General features: G+C 33.9%; 1 protein-coding gene across 1 annotated transcript in view; it reads left to right on the top strand.

Annotated features, from left to right (window-relative positions):
* The first annotated feature begins 19,156 nt into the window (after positions 1–19,156).
* The window catches only part of Tlk (Tousled-like kinase), a 651,915-nt gene continuing 646,320 nt past the window's right edge, over positions 19,157–24,751 (top strand). The window contains exon 1 of the mRNA XM_090383577.1: positions 19,157–19,211. The gene's annotated coding sequence lies outside the window, so the exon portion shown is untranslated. The remainder of the gene's footprint in view (positions 19,212–24,751) is intronic.

Genomic DNA, 24,751 nt, shown 5'->3' with positions numbered 1-24,751 from the left:
GTGCAGATTGAGGGAACTTAAATTCAAACTGAGGAAGGATGATTTGAGAATAGATATACGGCACTTTGCCTTTTGCCAGCGGGTCGTTGTTTACCTTAAACAATTTCAATCTGTTGTTGTGAATGTAGATAATTTAACTTAAAAAAAAGTAAGAACCGGACAATCTATTGGTGGTAATTGTCCCACATGAACTAGTAGTTGTTCGTGACTCTATTGTCAGGGAAACGGGGAATATGGTACGGAAAAATGATAGGTGGAACTGGACCAGGTTATGTCTGCCTGGAGCAAAGGTTGATGACGTTGTAGAGCGGATATCATATTTTAAGGGCACAAGAGGTGTTATTGTTGTACACGTTGGTACTAATGATATTAACAGTAGGAGACCGGTGAATTACTTAACAAGTACAGGTCACTGTTGAAACAAAGCTGTGAATTAGGGTTCAATTTGAAAGTGACTGCAATTCTGCCCAGACACGATAGGAGGGAGTATATGATGAGAACCTTGTCGATCAATTCGGCCCTGGAAAGATTGTGCAAGGCTCAAGGAGTAGAATTTTTTTCAGCGTGGTTTGTACTTGTTAACAGGAGAAACTGCTTCTACAGTGATGTGGTACACTTAAATAGAAATGGTGCCAGAATATTTGCTGATGCTATCGATGCAGTGTTAGGTGAGGTGGGTCGGAAAACTGCTAGTTCGGGAGTTACAAGGACTAAAAGATTATCAGTAGCCACTGGCAGAGGTGAAAGTGATTCTGAGCAGCAGCCTGCAAAACAAGATGCAGGGTATTTCAGAGTCTGCTGGGTGTCATTGCGGTACAGTAAACACATGGGTTGTGTTAGGGTAGCTAAGAATATGAACAGGTGCATGTATACTTGCGTGTACCCAAACGCTAGGAGTTTGGTAAATAAATTTGATGAATTTGTGGTATTGCTCAAAACATCAAAGACAGATATTGTTGAGATATCAGAGACGTGGTGTCTCACAGATATGCGCCTCCGTAGCCATTTGGGCAGGAGCGGCAGTGCGCAGCACAGCACACACTTTTTGGTTAGACCGGGGTTCGAGCCCGTGACCACCAAATAAGGAGGATGCGGAAAGGTCAGGGAATGACCAGCGCATATTCCCAGAGCAATATGGCCTTAGTTGCTAATGCTCCTAAAAACCAAATAACAACAACAACCATCACACAGATATAAGGAATGCAGAACTAGAATTTGGGGAGTACGATGTGTTCTGAAAGGATACACAGGATATGAAGGGAGGAGGGGTTATGCTATTAGTTAAGAAACACATAAAATCCAACGAAGTGGAGCCAGTCGACATCGCTTGAGAGACCAGTTTCGAGTCAGTTTGGTGTGACAGAAGCATTGGGAGATGAAAACTGAGAGTAGGAGTGTGTCGTAGGCCAAATGACTCTGATGAGTATTATAAGAAACTGTACAGGGAAATAGAGTGGGCTAGTAAATCAGAGAGTCTTATAATGGGGGACTTTAATTTCCCAGATATTGACTGGAATTTGTGGATTGGTCACTCGCACACTAGCAAGGCTTTTGTGGATTTGTTGGGTGATTGTTTTCTACATCAGCACGTTCGGCAGGCAATTAGAGGAGTAATACTCTTGATCTGATTCTCAATAGTGATTCTTTATGCATTATGACTCTCTATATATAGCAACTGCTAGGAGGCAGATCACAGTGTGCTGAAGTGGGATTTGCTCAAAGAGGTAACTACCATCAGCGGTAACAGGAAGGGTTTTTGCTTTCGTAAAAGTGACTATGGTGGTTTGAGACAGTATTGAAATTTTATGTGGTGGGACGAATTGATGATGTTACCGACAGCAAATTCAAAATGGGAAGAATTCAAAGAATTTATCTCGGAAGCTACTAGGCTTTACATACCAACTAAGAAATATTGTTCAAGGTTTAGGCCTAAATGGATGTCTGATGATCCAATGAGACATAAAGCAGAGAAGTAAAATGCATGGGATACATCTAAATTAATGGGTGACATGGAAGCTTATGATAGATATAAGCTGGTCTGTAACTAAGTCACAAAGGAGATTAGGCAGGCAAGCAAAGGCAGATTATGAGAAATCTTTGGCAAAGGATGCTAAGTAAAACAGCAAAGATTTCTTTGCCATGTAAACTCTAGAAGGAAAGGGATGAATTAGATTGGTCCACTGGATTGTTGGTTCGACTGTTGATGATCCTGGTCAAGTCGCTAACAAACTAAACGAGTATTTTGCATCTACATTCACACGTGAGAAGTTATTCAGGGAGGGGAATGCCAGAGGTGAATTAAACTCTGGCAGTGAGCTAAATGATTTTGTAATAACTGAGAGGAAAGTGAAGGAGAAATTGTTGAATATAAACATAAAGAAAGGCACTCTCGGGGTGGATGGTTCTATCCAGGTATATTAAAGATGGCAGCAAGGGAAATAAGCAAACCCTTAGCCATAATTATGAGAGCTTCTTTGGAGTTCGGGGTGGTATCCATGAACTAGAGATAAGCAGGTGTGACCCCAATTAACAAAGAGGATCAAATGGCAACACAAGTAATTATAGATCTGTCAGTTTAACTTCTGTTTGAGGAAAATTAATGGAAGCACTGGTTAAAGAAGCACTGGAGGATCATCTAGACAAGACTTCAGTTACAGCTAGGACAGAGCATGGTTTTGTTAATGGAAGGTCTTTCCTGACCAATTTGATTGGATACTATGATGTGGTCACAAAGCAACTTGATGCAGGGAAAAACTTTGATATCATATATTTGGATCTTAGAAAGGCTTTTGATACTGTTGCATATGGAAGACTGCTGTACAAATTGGTGCAGTGTGTCATTGGAGGCAAATTGCTTCTATGGATAAAGGGATGGGTGAGTGGGAGAAGACAGAGAGTGGTAATCAATGGACACTGCTCTTCGTGGACTGATGTTATTAGTGGAGTCCTTCAGGGTTCTTTGTTCGGTCCATTGTTGTTTTCTGTATTTAGATATAATATTGATGATGGTATATCAAGCATAATGTCCAAGTTTTCAGGGTTGTTAAAGACACTAATGACAATACGCTGCTGCACCAGGATCTAGGAAAGTTGAGCAGATGGGCTGAGAGGTGACAAATGAAGTTTAACCTCGACAAATGTAAAGCGCTACATATGGGATTCAATAACCCCAGAGTAACGAATCAACTCTGTGGTACTACACTGACAGTGTTAGAGAATGAAAAGGACCTGGGGGTAATTGTGCAGGCAGATATGAAGTTTTCTGAGCAGTGCAGACGGTCTGCAAGAGTAGCTCATGGTGTCTTGTCAACAGGGCCGGTTTTGTACTGTTAGCCTCCTGCGCACTAGAGATATTTTGCTGCCCCTATCAATGTGGATCGATAGAAACGATATTTGGCCGCCCCTATCAATGCTCCCTCTGTAGTAACGAATTTTTTTTGCTGTGAAAATGTTGGGAACGGTCGACAAGAGAATTGATTGTTGGTTGAATGGTCAAATTTATTAGGTTCGTGCGCAATTTTATTTTTATTTAAATTTCCGTTATCAATTAACAGAATGATGTAAGTGTGGCTTTAAGATTAACGGTACGGGAATGAAGGCCCATTCATAATGAAAACTGAACATAACATAAGTATAAACCTTATACTTATGTTATTTAATGAAACCATTCACAATGAATTAATTAAGTAAGTGTAACCTTAAGCTTAATCATAAGACGTTAACATGAAAATTTGCAAACTCTAGCTTTTATGGTTTTGTTTACGTGGATATAAACAGGACACATTGTCGTAGAGGTTATGGACGTCTCATTGTTGAACGGATGAACCCACCATCGCCTGTCCTTGCAATTCTAAGTTTTCTGATGCAATACACCTAACATGTATGCTTCAGCGTTATTTATAAACTGCACAGCTGTATCATCCCTCATCATGCAAACATCAATTTTTTGAAGTATGATAGAACAGCCTGTTGTGTTTCCATGGTTACCAAATATGTTTACAGTCATGTTTATGTTCCCATTGTGAATGAATGCCGGCATGACTTCTTAATTTTACTTTAACGTTTGTTACGTTATTTTTATGTTTAATTTTCATTGTGAATGGGCCTTTGGAGAATACAATATTATTTATTAACAATGTCACGTTCTCTATTTCATCACCAGCCACTATATTAAAATAATATTAAATTACATTTTAATTTTATTCTTTAAAGTGCACTGTCGGCCGCCCTAGGGATTTGGCCGCCTGCGTGCATGTACGCATTTCACACCTACTAGAACCGGCCCTGCTTGTCAATGATACACAGGACTTTTTCTAGCAGGGATAAGGAGGTGATTATCCCCTTGTATAAGGCAATGGTCAGGCCACACCTTGAGTACTGTATACAGGTCTGGTGGCCTCATTTTAAGAAGGATGTAGAGCTGTTGGAACGAGTACAGAGAAGGCCAACATGATTATTGAATGAAACAAAAGGTTGCTCTTACGAAGAAAGGCTTAAGTTTTGCAAATTACAGTGTCTGAAGACTAGGCACCTGCGAGGAGATTTGATTGAGGTGTATAAAGCCTTGAATGGTTTGCTTGAATGCTCAATGCTGATGAGATTCTTCTTCTTGCTCAGAATAATCACCTGAGAATGCATAAATTCAAATTGAGGAAAGACAGATGTTGGATTGATGTGCAGAAGCGTGCCTTTATCCAGCGGGTAGTTGGTTGGTGGTACAGACTTCCATCCTATGTTGTGGAACTTGATAGCGTAAACAAATTCTGAGCTGGAGAGGTATTTGGAACGAACGGAGGGGTGAAATGGGAGCTTTTTTTTTTTTTTTTTTCGGCTGATGCTGCATATGCTTGCTTTCTTGCGCTATTTTTCACTACTAACACTATTAAACTAATAATGTTGTTGTTATTTGGTTTTTAGGAGCATTAGCAACTAAGGCCATATTGCTCCGGGATATGCGATGGTCATTCCCTGACCTTTCCGCATCCTCCGTATTTGGTGGCGACAGGCTCGAACCCCGGTCTAATCAAGAAGCGTGTGCTACGCACTGCTGCTCCTTCCCACCTGGCTACGGAGGCGCCTATTAAGCTAATAATATTTGTATACTTTGTATTGTGTATCGATAAGTATTCTATTCTTGATAACAAACTCAGTGTTCGGGGCCTATTTACAGGGGTGGGTTTCCATTTCGTGGTGCTGTTTATGATTGGATTTCCAAATTTACTTCTATTAGAATTTACTTATACATTTGGGCAAAAGATATTAATATTACAAAAAAAAAAAAAAAAAAAAAAAAAAAACAATGAAAAATAAATAGATAGAAATTTAAAAAATTAGAAAAGAAAAATATTATACATTAAAAACTGCCATATAAATACAAAATAAAAATATGTACTTTATGATAAATTTCAAAATTGAAATAAATCGAAATAATCTAGGGCCGGAGAACTGTACTTAACTCCTGGCCATGAGAATGCTTAAATGAGACTTATGAGAATGCAGACTTATCCGATAAACTCTAAAGTTTATTCAGCAACAGAATGTAAAAAAGAAAAAAAAAGCAGTTTGATTTTTATATGGCGCTTTCTCTTCTTTAACGTGTTGACCTTTGTAATCATGACATGAATACAGTAGTCTGTCGAAATAACAGCACATTGAAAAGCCTATAAAAGTCCCTCGCGTCAACGACGGAACTCGAATACGGGCCTTCTCCACCCGCCGTGAGCAGGATGGTGATGATACCATGCTATCCGCGCAGACTGAACTTGATATACTAAAGAAAATAGAACGGGGTGTAATCAGAAGTTTATTAATGGCAGAATATAACAGTAGATCGTCAACATGTTTTTTTTATGTGCAGTTAATAAAATTGCAATCTTAATCTCTCTATTCTTATGTGGCCTAATTAATTCTGCATTAAATACTTAAAAAATAAAACTTTCTAGTTAACGGCAAAACGAAATAACGGCACTTTGAATCCTCGAAGGTGGCGTTATTTCGAAAGTTTACTGTATCTCAGCAGAAAATTTGCTCCTGCTTGAACGTACGATAGACATCAATAATTATACTATCTAGATCAGTTCGAACTATAATGATTCTTTTCTTAACTTTCTGTCTAAATCGGAAGGCAATAATTTTATTAATAAAATCATTATCTATCCGAAATGGTTTTACTACATTTTTGAAGAAACGGAACTAAGATTTCCTAATACTTCAATTACCAATGCTTAGTAATAACAGAACAGCATTTCGGTCTAAACGCTTCGGTAATATCGTTTCCTACCTTAATGCTTCGTTTAAATTGATCACAGATATCAAATTTCAATTATCAGTTTCCATTTTTCATAGTGTTGTAAGGCAGATAAAAAGGTTTTTCAATTTGTTTTACTCCCTCGTTCTTTCTCATCTAACAATTAACTGTTAAGAATTACTTTCACGTGACTTTTGAAATTTAACAGAATTTAAATGCTGAGATAGTTTTAATAGTATATTTCTTTCTCATGAGAACTTTAAACTTTCAGCGATGTCTACAAGTGAGGTTATTCAGTATAGGTGGCAGTGCAGACTCTCATTTCCTGCCAGTAGCGAAATGGTGACTTAAATCGTAATGTGTGTTTGTGCTTCTTGTTATTTGCCTAAATATTTGGATGTGTCTGCAAAAACTGAACATCGCATTTCTTTACCGATGGAAAGAGTACTTCAGTTATTGAATTATATGGCACAAGGAGAAGGAGAATTGAACATATTTATGATTTTGAAGATGCAATGTGAAGACTATGAATGTGACGTCACGAACTATAGCTTCCTAGCAGTTTTGCGCCCTCGCAGGGAAAACTTGAAAACTTATCCATGCTAAATTAAAAACTAAACATGACAACAACAATATGAAATATGTTAAACTACCATGACACTTCCTTTGGCCGTAAAGAGATGTTTAAGCTATACTTTATACTTCACTTCCTATAGAGTATGTTGTTATGTTTTCCAGTAACAATACAGATAACAACACAGATGAATTAGAGGTACATCAGCTTTCATACATACAGATTTTAATGGTGTGAGTGTGTGTGTGCGTGTGGTTGTATGCAGCATACACTAGCCGAAGTCTACATGCAAGGAGAAACTCTGTGACGAACTACTTTATGTGTAGTGAATACATGCTAAGTGGACTAAGCATAAAGTTTAACGTTAGTTTTAAACTGGTATCTCGCCATTTTGAGAGAATTAGGCCTACCCAGAATTACTAGAAAATGGTCAGTTAAGCGTAGTGATAGACGAAGAGCTACGGGAGATACAAAAATTCCCACGGTAAGGTTTAGCAGTCATGCAGCAGAGTGATTCTTAATGCTTGTTCGCATTACTTGGGATATTATCGTAACTGTAGCCATGTTAATTTATTATCATTATCATCAGTTATATGCAGATAATAGCACACCTATTTCAAGGTAGACTCGAAGGATCTTGTAGAAGCTATTTAGTACATTTATGTAAGTAGTTATACATAATCAAATTATTTTCATTTTATTTGAAGTTTCTAAAACCTGCACAGCTGTAATGCATGCACAGTTATCGGTATCAACTGCGCCCATTTTGTTGTTGATTTTCACACGGAAATAAGTCGATGCTTTTAATATTTTTCTGAATCAACGAATGTAAAAATTCGATGAAAAGCTAAATGAGGTAAATGTCTTGAACACAGGTATATTTTTGTATCAGGCAAGGTATTAGAATTTATTCTCGTTATAACTGAATTTTATGTAAGGATCTTTTAAAGTTTTAGATGATAATTTTAAGACGTATAATAACGTTTTTGGGTATTTAAATTTAGAATTTTAATTAATTTAAGTGATTTTAAGGAAAGAAGGAGCATATTGTTTTACAAGGTAATATTTCGAATGTTTAATGAGAAATGAACGTATACTTCCGTATATACATGTATACCATGAAAAAATATACTGTGTATGAAGGGTGTTATTTTAATTACTCTTTCCTATAAGTAAGTATCGTTAATTGAACAGGATAAGGAAGTATTATGTTGCTGAATATTTGGTTGGTTTGATGGATCTGTATGAATCCTTTTTATGTACTGTATGTATATACACATACACACAGTACATGTTTCAAATATGTTTGTCTCATCATTCCTGTATAATGGATATATAGTCTGCATATCATAAAAAGACAGAAAAAAGTGGTTTATATAATATGTATAGTTATTGCTACCACCTGTGCACTTTTGAATTCTCTTATGAATCGGAAGTAATTTTTTGTTTATTCATCGTGTCCGAAGTATTTTATGACCCAGTTTTAACACAATTTAGATTAAATACATATTAAATTAGACTTTTTAAATGATTGTTATATTATCAAGTGATATTAGCCGCTATTAGTTATATCAAACAACTACTGTTTTTGATTAATCCCTGTTTCTCATAATTCGTCTTGGTCGAATTTTCACTGTGAAATCATATTTTTTCAGAGTTTATTTATTCTTCCCAAATTCATAGTAATCCTATTATTTAACTAGGTAGGTTGATCTCATGAGATACGTATTCCTGCACATGATTATCAAGATATGATTTTTTTATTGTTTATTATTGTGCTATGTATGCTTACGAATGGCAGGAAGAACATAGGAATAAATTTATAACATAACACATTTTAAGATGAAATAAAGGTTCATATTTTAACTTTCCTAAGGTATTAATAACATTAGTATTTATGAATTTATGTTACTGTATGCTTAATTTTTTTTTTTTTTTGCTTAATTTTTTTTTTTTTTTTGCTTAATTTTTTTTTTTTTATGCTTAATTATTTTTAAGTTTTGAGGTTAAAGGTGTAATCAAATTTTTCTGTTTTTTGAGTTAAGTTTATTGATCTCCTGAACTGGTTTTGATAAGATGGACTGTTTCTGAAATTTGTAAACTTTCTTTTGCCTTTAATAGAATTCAGCATTTTTAATATTAAACAATTAATTATTAAATTACTAATTTCATTTAATTCTTTAACAGTCCAGGGATTTATTATGCTGTATCATTATGGATCATAAAAAAAAAAAGTCGCGCAGCCCACTTTAATAAAGCTCAAAAGCCGTATTTAAATTTCAAAGTTGCGTACATTGGTTAAGTACAAGGTAATGGAAAAGTCATGCAGTCAGGGCCGGATTTACACATAAGCTAAACAAGCCACAGCTTAAGGCCTCACATTGCAAGGGGCCTCCATCTTAAAAAATCCTTTTATAATATTTTCACAGGTGAACCATAAGAGAGAGAGAGAGAAGGATATATGTCATAGCTTAGGGCCACAACAAGTTTAAATCCGGCCCCGCATGCCGTGTACAACAGTTGACTATTTGACTTTCAGTTAAATATTTATAAATCACAAAATGTATGGCAGGTCTATGCACATTCGATCAGTGAAACCCACTAGAGCTTTTATTTATATATTATATTTAAGTTTATTAATTATATTGCATTTCTTTGATAACAGTACAATAAACACAATTCTCTGTAGTATTTTATATATTAATTCTTTTTATCATGTTTGAGGAGGTGCACCCAAGATTTGTATCATTAAATATGCAAAACATTTGTTATAGTTTTTATAATGTGCAAGGATTGATTGTTGAGTTTACATCTTGACCCAAAAGTTAAAAATATATTGCAGTAGCTTTAGAGATATTGGTAGCCATAAATTCTTAGCAGTATAATCATTAAATAAGTCTTCTGGTATCACAGCTTATTGTAATGCAATTGCTTTATCTTGCTGGAACCAGTAATATGTGTATAAATTTCAATTAAGGAAATGATTGTGATATTAATTCCTGTTAATCCTTTTCTTTTAACATTTTTCTGATGATCAGCTATTTATATTGATGTGAAACATTCCCTCAGATTCTAATTTTAAGTATTTTTAATACACCAATCTTGCTATTCTGGCTAATTTAACACTAAGCCTTTTCATGCATCCAAGGTATCTATATCACTTTGAATTACATTTTTAAACTGAAGACAGTATTGAATATTTTTTCCCTTTTCAAGTGCTTTAAGTTTATGCATAACTTGAGTGTGATACATTTGAAGCTTTCAAAAGCTCTGAAGTCATCCATTTCCATTTTCTGCATCTAATCATGTTACTCTGTATGCTCATTTGGAATGCTTTCTTAGTTGGTTTCCATATAAACTATAACAAGCTTGCTGAACATTATTAAATATTTTGTTACTTAATGCTGAAGGTTGGTGAGATGCAACAGAGATTTAAATAACATTTGAAATAAAAACATTTAAATAAAAGATTTGACAAAAATTTCTTATTGTTGACATTGTCTGCCTTACAGAAACAGTCAGTGAGACGGTATACTGTTGAGTTATCTTGGAACAGGAGAATCCAGATATATTAAATGCATTTTAAAAATTTAAATTATAATGTCTCGTAAAGTGATATTTAACAATAAATATGTGTGTGTTGCATTTGTGGAGATGCCATCTTTGTACTTGGCCAACTCATACGGAACTGTTCAAGGTCATCTTACTCTGAATGTGCATAGGATTGCCACATTTTGTGATTTAGTAATATTTAGTTGGAAGTAATTTGTTCAAATTTTATGCATTTTTCATTACCTGTGTACACACAACTTGCATTTTAAATAAAACTGTTTAAGGATTTTAAATGCAGCTGTTTGGGAATTGTTATAAGGAATTTTGATTATGGAACTGAAATTTATAATTTTAGGTGTTTATTTAAAACCCATGTGGAGGGAGTGATATAATGAATGTCATCATTATAAATAGTGATTTTCAGATGCATTGGCAGTTTTATTTTGGCATCACAGTGGATTTAAATATAAATTATTACCCTTATATTATTTAGCAGAAGTTTTCATCATGTTTTTTCACCTTAGTATATTTGTTTGCAGTTAATATTTGATTAAATGGAGAAGTCTTAAGAGTCCTCACATTAATAATTTACTAATTTTATAATTTAAATATATTTAATGATAGCAAAATCATATAACATAAGTACTACTATAATATAATTGTAGTGGATGAAATAGTTTCAGAAAAGCTGTAGAATCTTTTAGTTCAAACAAATATAAATTCCATTATCAGAACCTCTTTAGTTGTTAAATTTTACTGATTTAGTTACTAATAAAAATAATTTAAAATTTTATTTAATAATAGCAAAATCATTTTACAGTTTTGATATAATTGTAAAGGAAAGGTATATTTCTGCTTTTTTTTTGTTTTTTGTTCAGGACTAATAGCTAATTAAAATGTAGAAATAAAAAGAGAAAATTATCTTATATATGTATTATGAACATCATATGGGGCTGTGTTATTATTATTATTATTTTTTTTATTTTAGTCTGATATATTAGAAGTGAATATAGGATAATTCATTAACAATCCATTTACATCAGGGACAGTATAGTGTTCTTTATTGTTTTGGTCTGTTCTTGTTAATTTATTATTAGTAATTACTGTATTATTAAGAAAATTTCCAAATATTAGCTATTTATCATAAGTATGAAAGTCACTAGTATTAAGTAAATATTTAAATATGTGGATATTTGATTAGTGATGGAGTGATTATTATTATGGATTATATTTGAAAATATCCTTGTATCCAGGAATAAAAGAGGATTTGTTTCATATCCCATTTTTACTAAGATAACGTGTTGTCTTATGATAGCATCAAATAGTGTGATGTGATATAAATTTTTCAGATGTCAAGTTTATTCTCTCTCATCCCCTCCCACACAAGCATAAGATCTTTAAGCACTGATGTTTTTAATATGGAATTAAATAAAGGAAATTATTTTTTTTCTTAAAGCAGTGGCATCCAAGTATTTTCATTAATGGTCTAAATTTTCTTGATAAGTTATTATTATTAGCTATATGGTGCAAGGAATGGCTTATGCTGCACCAGCCAAAAAAAAAAATTCCCGAGTTACCGAGAGAGAGAGAGAGAGAGAGAGAGAGAGAGAGAGAGAGAGAGTGTCATAAGTAGAAGGAAATCACCAAGAAAGAGAAGAATGATATCAAGCTCAGGACCTTGGGTGTGCCAGGCCCATACTCACCAGATGTGAGCCCCTGGGGTTATCAATATAGTATGAAAAGGAGAATTATGTGTGTGTGGGCTGTGTGAATTTTTTATTATAAGAACAATGAAGTATAGCCTGTTAGCTATTCAAAAATGGATTTTCTTTCAGCAGTAATGTAAAAGCAGTCCAAAAAATGTAGATACAGTTTAACTTTATTTGTACAAAAGTGAACTCCAAACCATTGAGCTAACTCTCCTTTTCCTCATTTATTCCTTCTACTTCTGCTCTTTAGAATAACTTTACCTTGTGTATTTCCCAAAAATTAATGTGTGCAAAAATTAGTCTTATGTGAACAAATATCTTCTGTCTTCTCAATCTTCAACTCATACATATTACTAAGTACTATAGGTTCTCACATCTATCTGTTTAGGGATTTTTATTAATTAAAAAAAAAAAAAGTTGTATTCCTAATGCCAGTCAATCAGAATTCATATTCTGATTTCCTTAAGAGATCACGTCCTTGTGTGTTATATTATACTGTTGTTAATAGCTATATATTTATAAAATGTTTAAATAAATTGTAAAATGTAACTTAATTTTTCGAGATATTATTATTATTAGTATATTAAATGGTAGAGAATCATGGCTAGTTTTGGTATTCACCCTTTTTTTTTATTCTGTTAATATGATCTTGTCACGTGATTTTTTATTATTTTTTAATTTACTTATTGCTTTTAATATATGAGGACTCTGAACATCTAATATTCTGAATGGATTCTGAAACACAAGGAATTTCTTTACATTTGACTGGTTTGAAGGTTGTAATTATATTTTTCTAGAGAATGGAAGTAGAAGGTATAAGTGAAGAACTAACTGTTCTTCACTTCAGTTAGCCTAGTAAATTTGAATTTTAATCTGGATGGTTAACACCTCTGTTCTGAATGGTTTGAAATTTAAGTGGAAATAGCAAGAGAAAAGGTATACAAAAGAGAATGAGCATCTCTCTCTCTTACTGATAGGAAACTGAATTTTTGAATGAGGGTGCATTAGTTAACCTAATTTCTTTGGGACTGAGTTGAAACTTTTAGAGAGGCATCTGTTTTTTTATGAAGTATTCCAAAAATACCCAGATAATAAATAAATAATGAATATCCTTTATTGGTCATACCTCAGGTGCATAAATGTCTCGAAGAACATGAACATATATGTAGATGAACACAGTTACCACCCTATACAGTACGCAGGTCAGATGGGCTAACATGAGCATTGCACAATTACAGTGATATTTATTTTTAATTGACATATATAGTAGTAAATTAGAATAATAATAAACTGTTTGATGATACTGAATTATTCAGTTTTTTTTTCATGATCAGTTTGTCTGTTTAATAGAGGAAAAATAAGTGTTCCTCTGGACAAACAGTCAATATTAGAAGCCCAAGATGATCTGACTTTAGTTAAAGCCTATTAAAAAGCAGATGCATATTAAAAGTGTGATAACTATTTCTAATTTTCCTATAATAAAATTCTGTTAGTTGACAGTGGCAAAAGTACCATACCTCAGTTCTGCCACCTTGAGGAGTCTGAATGGTTAGGGATCTAGGCCAGTTGATTTAGCATGGGGGATCTGTTCACGAATTTCATGGGGGGACATAAATCGTGTTTCACCACTGCAGTTGACAGGATTTTATTGTAGCAAAACCACTTCCATTCAAATTTCACACGTGATGTCATATCCACCAAAGAAAGGGGAAATAGAAATGTAAAGGCAAAAATGGTAGGGGTTTGGACTGCATTTCTATTATATAAAAAAATTTGTGTCACCATGTATTATGTTTCTTATGCAAATAGCTTTTTCAAGTACCCTTAAAATGCATATGAATATACTCCATGTAGTTTTTCGTATTTACTGTTTAATAGTTTTCTGTTAGCAGTGATATCTTATGTTTTGTGTTATTCTGCTCTACATATGGGTTTGCTTAAATCTGAAGACATTTTATGTAGTTGCATATGTCCCTCCCCCTCCATTTTGTGGTAGTGCACATGTTCAATAGAGCCATTTAATTTAATTAAAGTTTAAATAATGAAATTTTATATCTGATTACTAACAGGAAATATTTAATGCATTAGCTATATTTATAAAAAAAAAAGTATAAAGTAAATTGTATAGGTTATTTTTCAATCGTTAAAATTATATATAAGCTGGAGCAGTATCCTTTGCTGCTCCTTTGTAGTTAATGCCAATAGAATTGCTTTTAGAAGTAATTTCTTTTTCATATTCTATTCTTATGCACCCTGATGGGAAAACAATGTAATGTATTGAATTGTTGCTAAAGGGAACAGAAATGTGGCTACTTAATTCAAATTTACGGTATGTAGAAAAGCCAACCTTGGGAAGAAGTAGGTGTGAATTTGTTTATCATAATTGATAAACAAATTGTCTGGAGAGAAGGAAAGTGAATATAGAAATTTATTACTGAAGTCATTATCATTTTGTTAGTTTGCAAAGTTCAAGTTTTGGAAGTTCTTGTTGCAGGAAAGGCAATTTGATGATTCACCATTTTTATACCAGTTTATGGATTAGAATAGAATGTCTATGAATTAGAATATATTTCTTTAATAGTAATATTACAGAATTCTACATAAAAGAATAAAATAAATTATAAATTCTGTATATTATTATCACTTAATAAAAATTTTAGTTTTAGAATTTAGTATAATATCCTTTGGCTGAATTATTACAAGTAAAATATGTTAAATGATCTACTTCCTTTATTTATGTTATTGTAGCACCAGTGATGAAAAATTTCCAAATTAAAAAAAGGAAATGATTTAAGAAATAACACCTACATTTGAAAAGAACAAGAAGTCTGTACAAAAGTGAAATTAAAAAAAAATAATAAATAAAAATTTGGAAGGCATTTTCAGATTGATCAAAGCGACTTTTGTAAGTATTTTTTTTAGCATAATAATTTTATTAGTTTATTTAAGAATAATTTAAGTCTGTGTAGTACTGCTGTATATATATGTAGACTATGCCCCGGTGGAATGTAATTGACAAATTTTCAGCTATATATATATTTGAATAAATTTCTGTTTATTCTCATGAGGGCTGATGCCAGAAAAGTTATTTGGCAAAAGATCTCCTCTATATCATAAATGTATCCATGTTGATTAACATTGATTTTAAATTCCATTATACACAACTGTATGCTTACAGTTACACATTCAGTATGTACTTCTTTGTTATACTTGTAGACAATATCAAACTTTCTCAATATGACTGAACACCTTTTTTCAATTTAAGTATGCATAAGAGGACATAAATTGAAAAAGGATGGCTGCAGGATAGATGTGTGAAAATTTGCTTTCAGCTGGAGAAAAACTTCCATTTAGTATTGTGGAAGTGGGTAGTGAATAAATTTAAAGAAGAATTAGACAAATTACACTGGCCAACATTAAAAAGATGTAATGCTTTTCTAAACTGGTTTTGCATGCTGATTTCAAATGTGTTCTTGATTTTTTTCTAGCATGTGTAGTTTTTGTAACATGACTGCTTATTATATCAATACAGGTTAATTAGGACAGTTTTATTACAAAACACAAGACTGATTACAATTACATTTTTATCTCTTTTACAGTTTAAATCCAGTACACTTCATACACAAAGTTGAGATAATACAGTACACATCCTCTTAATACAGTACACATCCTCTTAAAAAGCTATGTACAATTTAAAAATATGCAGGTTATTTCATTTCCTTTGGTACACTTTGTTCAAAATATTGTGAACAACATCCAGCGGCAGGCAGCCCACCAACATACATTTTATTCCAGAAACCTTGGCTGTGATATTCTGTTGATTTAATGTCTTGATAGAATCGTCCTCAACCCCCCCCCCCCCACACACACACACTCATCACACAAGTTTGCCAAGGTTTTTGGAAAAGAAGTTTGAATGCAAATGCAAGAAATTAAGTTTTAGTGATGTATGACATCCCATTTTTTATTTGTATCAAGCAGTTTCTGAACTCCATCTTTGTGTGTGTGTGTGTGTGTGTGTGTGAGACTCTGTTTACACAAAAATTTTCATAAGCCATTAGAAAGCTTGCCTTGCTTTTAGATCTAATATATTGAGTCATTTTTCAAGGCTTTTATCCTGCATAAGCTCTCTGATCTTTGCCCTACAAGGATTCTCTCTTTCACAGCTGTGATCTTTGGAAATTTCTCACTCAAGTAATTAAACCACTCAAATTCATCTCAACCATTGCTTTCACAAAATTTCATTAGGCCAAGTTTAATGTCTAATTGCTGCCTTGTCCAGATGATCCTGCATTACTTCTTTCACTAATGGGGTCGCTGGTAAAAGAAGTAATGCAGGATTATCTGGACAAGGATGCAATTATATTTAACACACAGCATGGGTTTGTTAAGGGGAAATCTTTTCTGACCAATTTTATTGGATACTGCAATGTGGTCACAGAGGAACTGGATGCAAAAAATAATTTTGATATCATGTACTTGGATTTCAGGAAAGCTTTTGATACTGTTGCACATTAAAGACTGCTGTACAAATTGGAGCAGTGTGGCATTATGGGCAAGTTGCTGCTATGGATAAAGGGATGGTTGAGTGGGAGAAGACAGAGTGGTAATCAATGGATATTGCTTTTTGTGGACTAGTGTTGTTAGTGCACATTCCAGGGTTCAGTGTTGGGCCCATTGTTGTTTTCTATATTTATCAATGATGTTGATGAAGGCACATCAGTATGCTACTGCAGCAGGATCTAGAAAAGTTAGCAAATGGGCTGAGAAATGGCAGTTGAAGGTTTAACATTGACAAATGCAAAGTACTGTATATGGGTAGCAGTAACCTCGGGGTAATCGTGCACTCAGATATGAAGTTCTCTGAGTAATTCAGATAGGCTGCCAGGACAGCTCATGCGGTTTTTTCAATGATGTACAGGAATTTTGCTAGCAGGTATAAGGAGATGATTATCCCATTGTATAAGGCAATGGTCAGGCCACATCGTGAGTACTGCATACAGGTCTGGAGGCATTTTAGGAAGGATGAAGAGCTGCTGGAATGAGTGCAGAGAAGGGCGATGTGATTGTTGAGTGAAGAAGTGGCTTGCTCTTACCAAGAAAGGCTTCAAATTGCATCATCTGGAGACTACGAGGTGATCTGATTGAGGTGTTTACGGCTTTGAATGGATTCAGCAAGCTCAGTACTGATGGGCTTCTTCCTCTTGCTCAGACCACACACGTGAGGAGGGGCACAAATTCAACTTGAGGAAGGGCAGTTACAGAATAGATGTGTGGAAGTTTGCTTTTAGCCAGTGGGTGGTTGATTGCTGGAACAAACCTCAATTTGTTGTTGTGAAAGTTGATAGCTTAAATAAATTCAAGGAAGAACTAGTTAAACTGTTGGAGAGAATGAATAGGTGAAATAGGAGGTCTTTATTATTATTATTATTAGCCGTATGGTGCAAGGAAGCCTGGTGCTTATGCTGCACCAGCCAAAAAAAAAAAAAAATTTCTGTGTTACCCTGAGAGAGAACAGGAGGGAGGAGGGTAGAAGGGAATCACCAAGAAAGAGAAGAATGATGATATCCAGCTCAGGACTCTGGGTGTGCCAAGCCCATACTCACCAGATGTGAGCTCCCTTTTTGGCTAATGCTGTATAAGCTTTCTTTCTTGCATAATTTGCCACTGCTAATGCTGATGTGGCGAGATGGAAAGAAAATCTTCATTGAATCCACTAATGGAACATAGTGCACTCTACTCATTCCTGGATCATATATGATTCTTTGGTGTCAGTCAATTCTGATGTCCTGTTCTGCACTATGTCATAGGAAACAACAATGTTTTGTGAAACTCTTCGCATGCCATTAATATACTGGTGACTTTGAAATCACTACAGATATTCCACTGATGAATACTATATTGAATTGCTTCGAGTAGAGCTTTTATGTTATAGTGTCTGTCTTTTAGAATGAACAGAGTGGGCAATGGGGGTGTTTAGATGGCTCTATATATTCCTGTTATGCAAGAGAAGATGCTTTCAAACTTTGTGTTGAAGGGTTGATGACAAGGCACCATTCAGATGTAAAGTGTACTTGTGACAATGTCCTAAAAACTGCATTAATGTCACGAGTGTAGTAGGAGCAGACTGTTTACTGTAAAGAATGTCACCAAAAACTCGGTTTCTCTTTTGATAGTGAGACACTTTGACATGCTTAACCAAGTATTTCTGCTTTAGTCTTGTGGTGAAAAGTTTTATTTTATCTTTGGAGAATGAGGTTATTCACCTCATCTTGGGTAAACATCTGTCTGGCTCTGATGTCTCTTCATTTTGTATCTACTCAGGATTGGTTGAAGTTCTGAAGATCTTTGCAAATTGTACCTTCATTGAATTCTATTTTGACGTCTAAAGACTCTAGTCCAAGCTATGGACATGCCAAAATTGGCATAGTGTCTTTGTGATTGGTCTCATTGCTGGATCCAGGTTCAGATATTCTTGCATTCACGTTACAGAAGTAACAGTCACCATCATGGCCCTTTGGTTCCCTCCATATCATGGGTATGGCAAAAGCATCAACTTTTTTCCTTTTGTTCAACCACTCGTGTAATCCATTAAAACAAGCAGTACAAATAACATGTGGTACCCATGACTTATTCTGGTCACTTAGAGGACAGCCACATATAACTAGCAAATTTTTCAAATATTTATCATGATTGTATGCCATTGTGTTTAGTTCAGAAAGAGCTACACACACAGTGGAATTTGTTGGTGTAATTTTTAGATATTTGAGACATGACGATGAATTAGATATTCACTGGATCAAATAATATAATCAGATAATTAAATTATGAAATAACAAGGATATGGATATATTCAAACAATTACATAAATATGAATGTATAAACAATAATAATAAATAAATAATAATTATATTCATGTAGGTTGGCTGAATAGGTATGTGAGTGATATAGTCACTCTTGCCATGCTCATGTAATCAGTGTCATCACAAAAACTAGACGTGCTTAAAGGAAAACCAAAAAGATTTGGAATCCGCTTCCAAAGATCTAATCCACTTTTTTTTTTTTTCCCCTTCCTTCCTGATGAAAAATACTTGTTCACCTGTGTTATTAGAGGGGCTGGACAGATAAGGTGGGTATTTTTATTATTTTTATTTATTTATTATTATTTATTTTTATTTTTTGGCTGATGCTTTATAAGTCTGCTTCTTTGCATCATTTGCTGCTACTAATACTTTGCACATGGCATTCTGATTTGGGTTGTCATTATACTTGTAAAAGATGATGCCAGAATTATCTGATTAAGTGAATTTTAGTTGTGTCATGGCTTTAACTATTAAGAGTAAGGGATGAAGCTTAGATGGCAAATTGAAGGCAAAAAATAAAGAATTATTTATTCCCAAGGCATTACCATTAAAAGGAACCAGATCTATAAAATGCCTTCCTACTTACCACATTCAGAAGCACTCAAACAATCTTTTATTTCTTTATTACACATCTGTATTAATTTTGTTTAAATAAAATATTCACAAGTAAGCAGTGTCCACCGTTAGCCCAGTGCATGTCTCATATTAAAGAATCACAGTGACTCAATATAAACAAGTGGTTCAAAAGAGTACTGCTATGAGATGTGGTATACCTCCACAGGAGTATGATAAATACAGGCAGTCCTTGGTTATCTGACATAGTACATTCCTACATTGTGTCTGATGAGAATTGTTATAACAAAGCCAATTTTCCATAGTGTTATAAATTAAGATTTGGTTCTTTTCCAAGAACCAAATATCCTATAACCCAATTATCTGGGTTGTTTTCACCATAACATAAAAATAATTATTAAACTGGTTATGTACAGTACTTAGATATCACATAAAATTCTTAGAAAATCTTAAATGAATAAATCAGTGCACATATTTAATGCTTTCATTAACAAACAAAAAAAATCATTAGTAGAATGCATTTAAATCACATAAAATTAAGATCTAAACCTCGCAATAACTTATTCATTCATATCATAATTTGATAGTATGAACCAGAGCTATAATTGTCAATACGTTCTACATTGATATCAATATTTGTAAAAGAATAAGAGAAGTTTACCTCAATATGATATGTAGAACACTTCCGTATGATACTCTCCAGAAATTAAAACGAAAAGAATTTAAAAAAATAATCAAAAATCTTACATTACATTAAGAATTAATTAACAATAATTAAAAATCAAATGAACACAATTAAAAATCAATTTAATTCAATTAAAAATTAAGTAAAAAAATTAATTTAATGAAAAAAATGCAAAACGATTTTCCTTCCTGAAGCTTGACAGTGCTTTTCGACCGTATGTTGCAATCACAGGAATGAAAATTACCGAATAGGGGTGAGCATGGAACTATCTTCAACTCGTGGTCTTTTACGCATATGCGTGAAGACAAATAATCTGTATTTAATATTTAAGTTCCACGCTCACTCCTATTCGGTAATTTTCATTTCTGTGATCATGACATACTGTCGAAAAGCATTGTCAGCTTTAGGAAGGAAAATCGTTTTGCATTTTTTTCGTTAAATAAATTTTTTAATTATGTTAAATTGATTTTTAATTGTGTTCATTTGATTTTTAATTATTGTTAATTATTTCTTACTGTAATGTAAGATTTTTTATTTATTTTTATTTTTTTATTGTTTTTGTTTTAATTTCTGGAGAGTATCATACGGAAGTGTTCTACGTATCATATTGAGGTAAACTTCTCTTATTCTTTTACAAATATTCATATCACAAATATACATGGACTTGGTTTCAATCTTAGTGCTGTCCATTTCCACCTAAAATCTTCCAAACCACGCTTAATATTTTTGACAGACTCTATTATCGGTTACTTCAACTGCCACTTATTTCATTTGCCTTAATTATTCACTCCATGATTCCTTTTGTTTTAAAGATGGTACTTGTACATATGTCTTTTCTGATATTCCTTGTCAGAGCAGACCTATTCACCTTACTAATCTGAAATCTCCTCAGACTTACAATTTCTTTATCCTATTCTGTGAAATTCATTTTTGCTTTCATCATTGACCCAACTTTACAAACCCTCAGAACTTTCTGGCATTCTTGTTTTTTGAAACTCTATTTTCTCCAATGTAATTTTCCTAACAGTGTAGTAATCTTCCTTGGTAATTTTATTGCTTACATCATGAGCTATTTCAGATTCCTAGTCGCACATGGAACGAACTAGTAGAAATGCTGAGGCTTTGATATTACTAATGATCCATGCAAATTGTCTATTTATCTATCGCGATACCAGACAATCCTTACCATACACTCAACTATTTTTACCTCTGCTCGCCATCAAACCTTCCAAGTAAACATTTAATGTTAGTTGTTTTCTAGATACCTAGACTACAACTGGGTGATGGTCTTCTCTAATGGGTTTATCTCTCCCCCTCCCTCCCTCTCTCTCCTGTGGTCATCATTTCTGTTCCTCTTTTCTTGGTTGGACTACTGTTAATCTTCTGATCCTTTATCCTATTTGTTCATATCAGCCAGTAAATTTTTTTTGTAGGCATAAAATTCTTCATTCACCATAAGCTGTTGTCCTTTATATAAACTTTGGTTTTCCAATAAATGTGCTAAGGTGTTAAATATGAGAACATAGCATATTGTAGTTGAATGTATCTACTCAGTTACAAGTTAAGAGTAGGAAACTTGTTTTCTTGTTTGCATGGTAGTTGAACCTTTTGCTCTCTTACCAAAACTATTGGCTGTAACTTTTTCCACTCATACTTCATCTCTGTTACCTCCTGATGGTTCTCTTGCATTTTCATCTAATGATAAGACACTTATTAACATCTTACTTTCCTTCTAATTCTTGCACCAGTTACCTTGAGAAATTTTCTTCTATAATATCAAAAAATTCCATTCTATGTCTCCTTTTAGCCTTCTGGCAGATGGAATTACAGAATTCATCTAATGGCTGATGGCCATTAGATGAATTCTGATGATGGTTTTGATGGCATTTCTCCACTTGTTTTTAAAACTTGTGCTCTAGAGTTAATTCCCATTTTTTACCTTTCTACACTGTTTTATTCCACCGTTGTTTCAATCATTCTCTGGCAGAGAGTAAATTTTTCACATCCATCTGGCAGTTATCTGTTTTGCAATTTAAATTTATGTTCCCACTTGTGTTGTCTGAGAAAGAGTAAGGATGCTATCAGATTTAGTTTACTGAACCCATTTAAGGCATTAAACCCTTCAATAAGATTTCCTTGATCCTAGGAAACCAGACTTCCTAGGAGACCAGTTACATCTCTTTGAAGATCAAGGAGACTTGATTGGTTCAAGCTTTCAGTAGTTGCAGTTTACAGAATTCAAGTCTTTCCTGAAAGAGTACCCTTTTTTGCATCCCTGACTAGTCTTGCTGCTATTCTTTACACCCATTCTAACAGATCTATGTTCTTCCAAAATTGAGGCTTCCAAACCTGTAGGCAGTACTCAAGATGCATCCTGACCAGTGCCTGATACAGTGGGATAATCACCTCTTTGTTCTTTCTGGAAAAATTCCTGTATGCCATTGACAGAACCCCCTTAAGCTCTCCACAGATGGTTTGACCTGCTCAGAGAACTTCATGTCAGATTGTTTGTTTAAGCCTAGATCTTTTTCATTCTCCACTACTTTGAGTTTGTTTGAGTTGGTATCACACAAATGGTATGATATTCTTGGATTGTTGTTGCTACAGAAATTCAACACCTTGCATTTATCAATATTAAACCTCAATTGCCATTTTTCAGCTCTTCTGTTTAATTTCTCCACGCCTTGTTGGAGTAGCATACTCTGATCACTGTCATTAATCACCCTGCCTACCTTTTATAATATCTGCAGACTTAGATATTAAACTGGACATGCCTACATAAGTATCTTTTATAAATATTTAAAACAGTGAGAGGCTGAGCACAGAACCCTGAGGACTCCACTTATAATGTTGGCCCATGAAAAGCAGTAGCCATTAATGAACAATTTCTGTCTTCTGTTAGTTAGCCATCCCTTTATCCATAGCAGCAGCAGCAACTTTCCCCCAATGCCATCTGCTCCAATTTGTACACCATTCATTCATGTGAAACAGTGTCAAAAGCTTTACCGAAACCTGTATGATGTCAGAATTATTTTTTTTGCATCCAGCTGTTTTGTGACTACCTCATAGTAGCTAATCAGATTGGTCTTGTAAAATCTCAAATCCATGCTGCAATAGCTGTATGACTGCATTACTTTTTTAACCAATGACTCCATATCAAGTCAGTTCTTAAAAAAGGTAATAAATTCCTCTCTTCCAGTTATTATCCCACTGCAATTAACCTGAATTAATTCTGGCATTTCCTATGGTTCTTTTTTCTTCCTGACTTTTCCTCCATATTGATTACCTTCCACTGACTGGAAATCTTCATAGTTTTGCTGATTAAATTACACTAAATTCCATATCTTCTTGCTTGAGAAACCCTCCAGTCACCCTAAAACTCAGTCATGTCTTATTTATATCAAAAAAAATTCTTTTTTTCCATGTTAACCTTCAACTTCTAGACAAGATCATATATTTTTACTGTGGATAACCTTGAATTTTAACCGTCCTTGGCATAAGTATATCAGAAATATTACTTCTGCATCAAAAATTTTTTTTATCCTTTGCTTATGTTACCTTTCTTTTAAAGATCTACTGACTCTGTACAAATCTCAAATATATCCTATCCTGGAATATTGCCCCCACAGCTAGGGTGATGCTTCCAAAATCTTTATCAATTCACTAGACTATCCTAAAGAGGGTGGTTGGGTTAATTAATTAATTTGATTGAATTAAATTAGTTTTCTGTTACATGTCCTTTTATAAGTATTTCCCTGAGTCTTCTATAAGTCTTTTTATAAGTATTCCATTCTTCTCAGTTAACATCTAATTTCATCCCTTTCAAAGAGGTGAAATTATTGATGTTAATTCAGAATTCCAACATGATCACCAACCAGCCAACATCCATTTGCTGTTTAACTCTGAACTCAGCAAAGTAACTTTCTCTTCTTTATTTATACCTTCTGCTTCTGTTCTTTGGAACGACCTTCCTTTTGGTGTATTTTCTGAAAGTCCAAATCCAGTGTTAATAAGTACTTTCTGTCTTCTCAAACTTCAGTTCGTACACATACAGTCTAATACTTTTCATGATTAGCACTATAAAAGATATACAATAGTTAGTATATAATACAAAAGTTGATGTTCAGAAATACAGTTCTGCACCTGTACTGAACAAATTAAAATGGTTATTTATTTTTTGTGCCTTGTCATCTTTAGCTTTCAGGACTTTTGTTCGCAGTTTATGAAACAGCTTGAAGAAACTGTCCAGTGAGGTGTAGACAGCTGAGGTCTTTGCTTGCTTGTATATTTTTTTGTAGTAAGCAGCAAAGTTGGATATGCATTGAATGACTTTTTTTTTTTTTTTGTTTGGATTAAAAAGTTCAAAGAAGCTGGCTACTTAGTACACTGAATGGGGTCGAAGGCTGAACAGACATTGGATAGTTGTTGACATTGGGTTTGAGTTTCTGTAGATTGTAATAAGGAAGGTTGTTCTGTAGAACAGAAGGGATAAATGAGGAAGATAAGTTGGTTTGGAAGAAAGAGGTAGAGATATTAGTTCAAACGATA

The sequence above is a fragment of the Mastigoproctus giganteus genome, chromosome 10, assembly GCF_048544385.1.
Source record: "Mastigoproctus giganteus isolate SK-2022 chromosome 10, ASM4854438v1, whole genome shotgun sequence".
NCBI lineage: Eukaryota > Metazoa > Arthropoda > Arachnida > Uropygi > Thelyphonidae > Mastigoproctus > Mastigoproctus giganteus.
The sequence above is the reverse complement of the archived record's forward strand: the minus strand, read 5'-3'. Positions and strand labels throughout refer to the sequence as shown.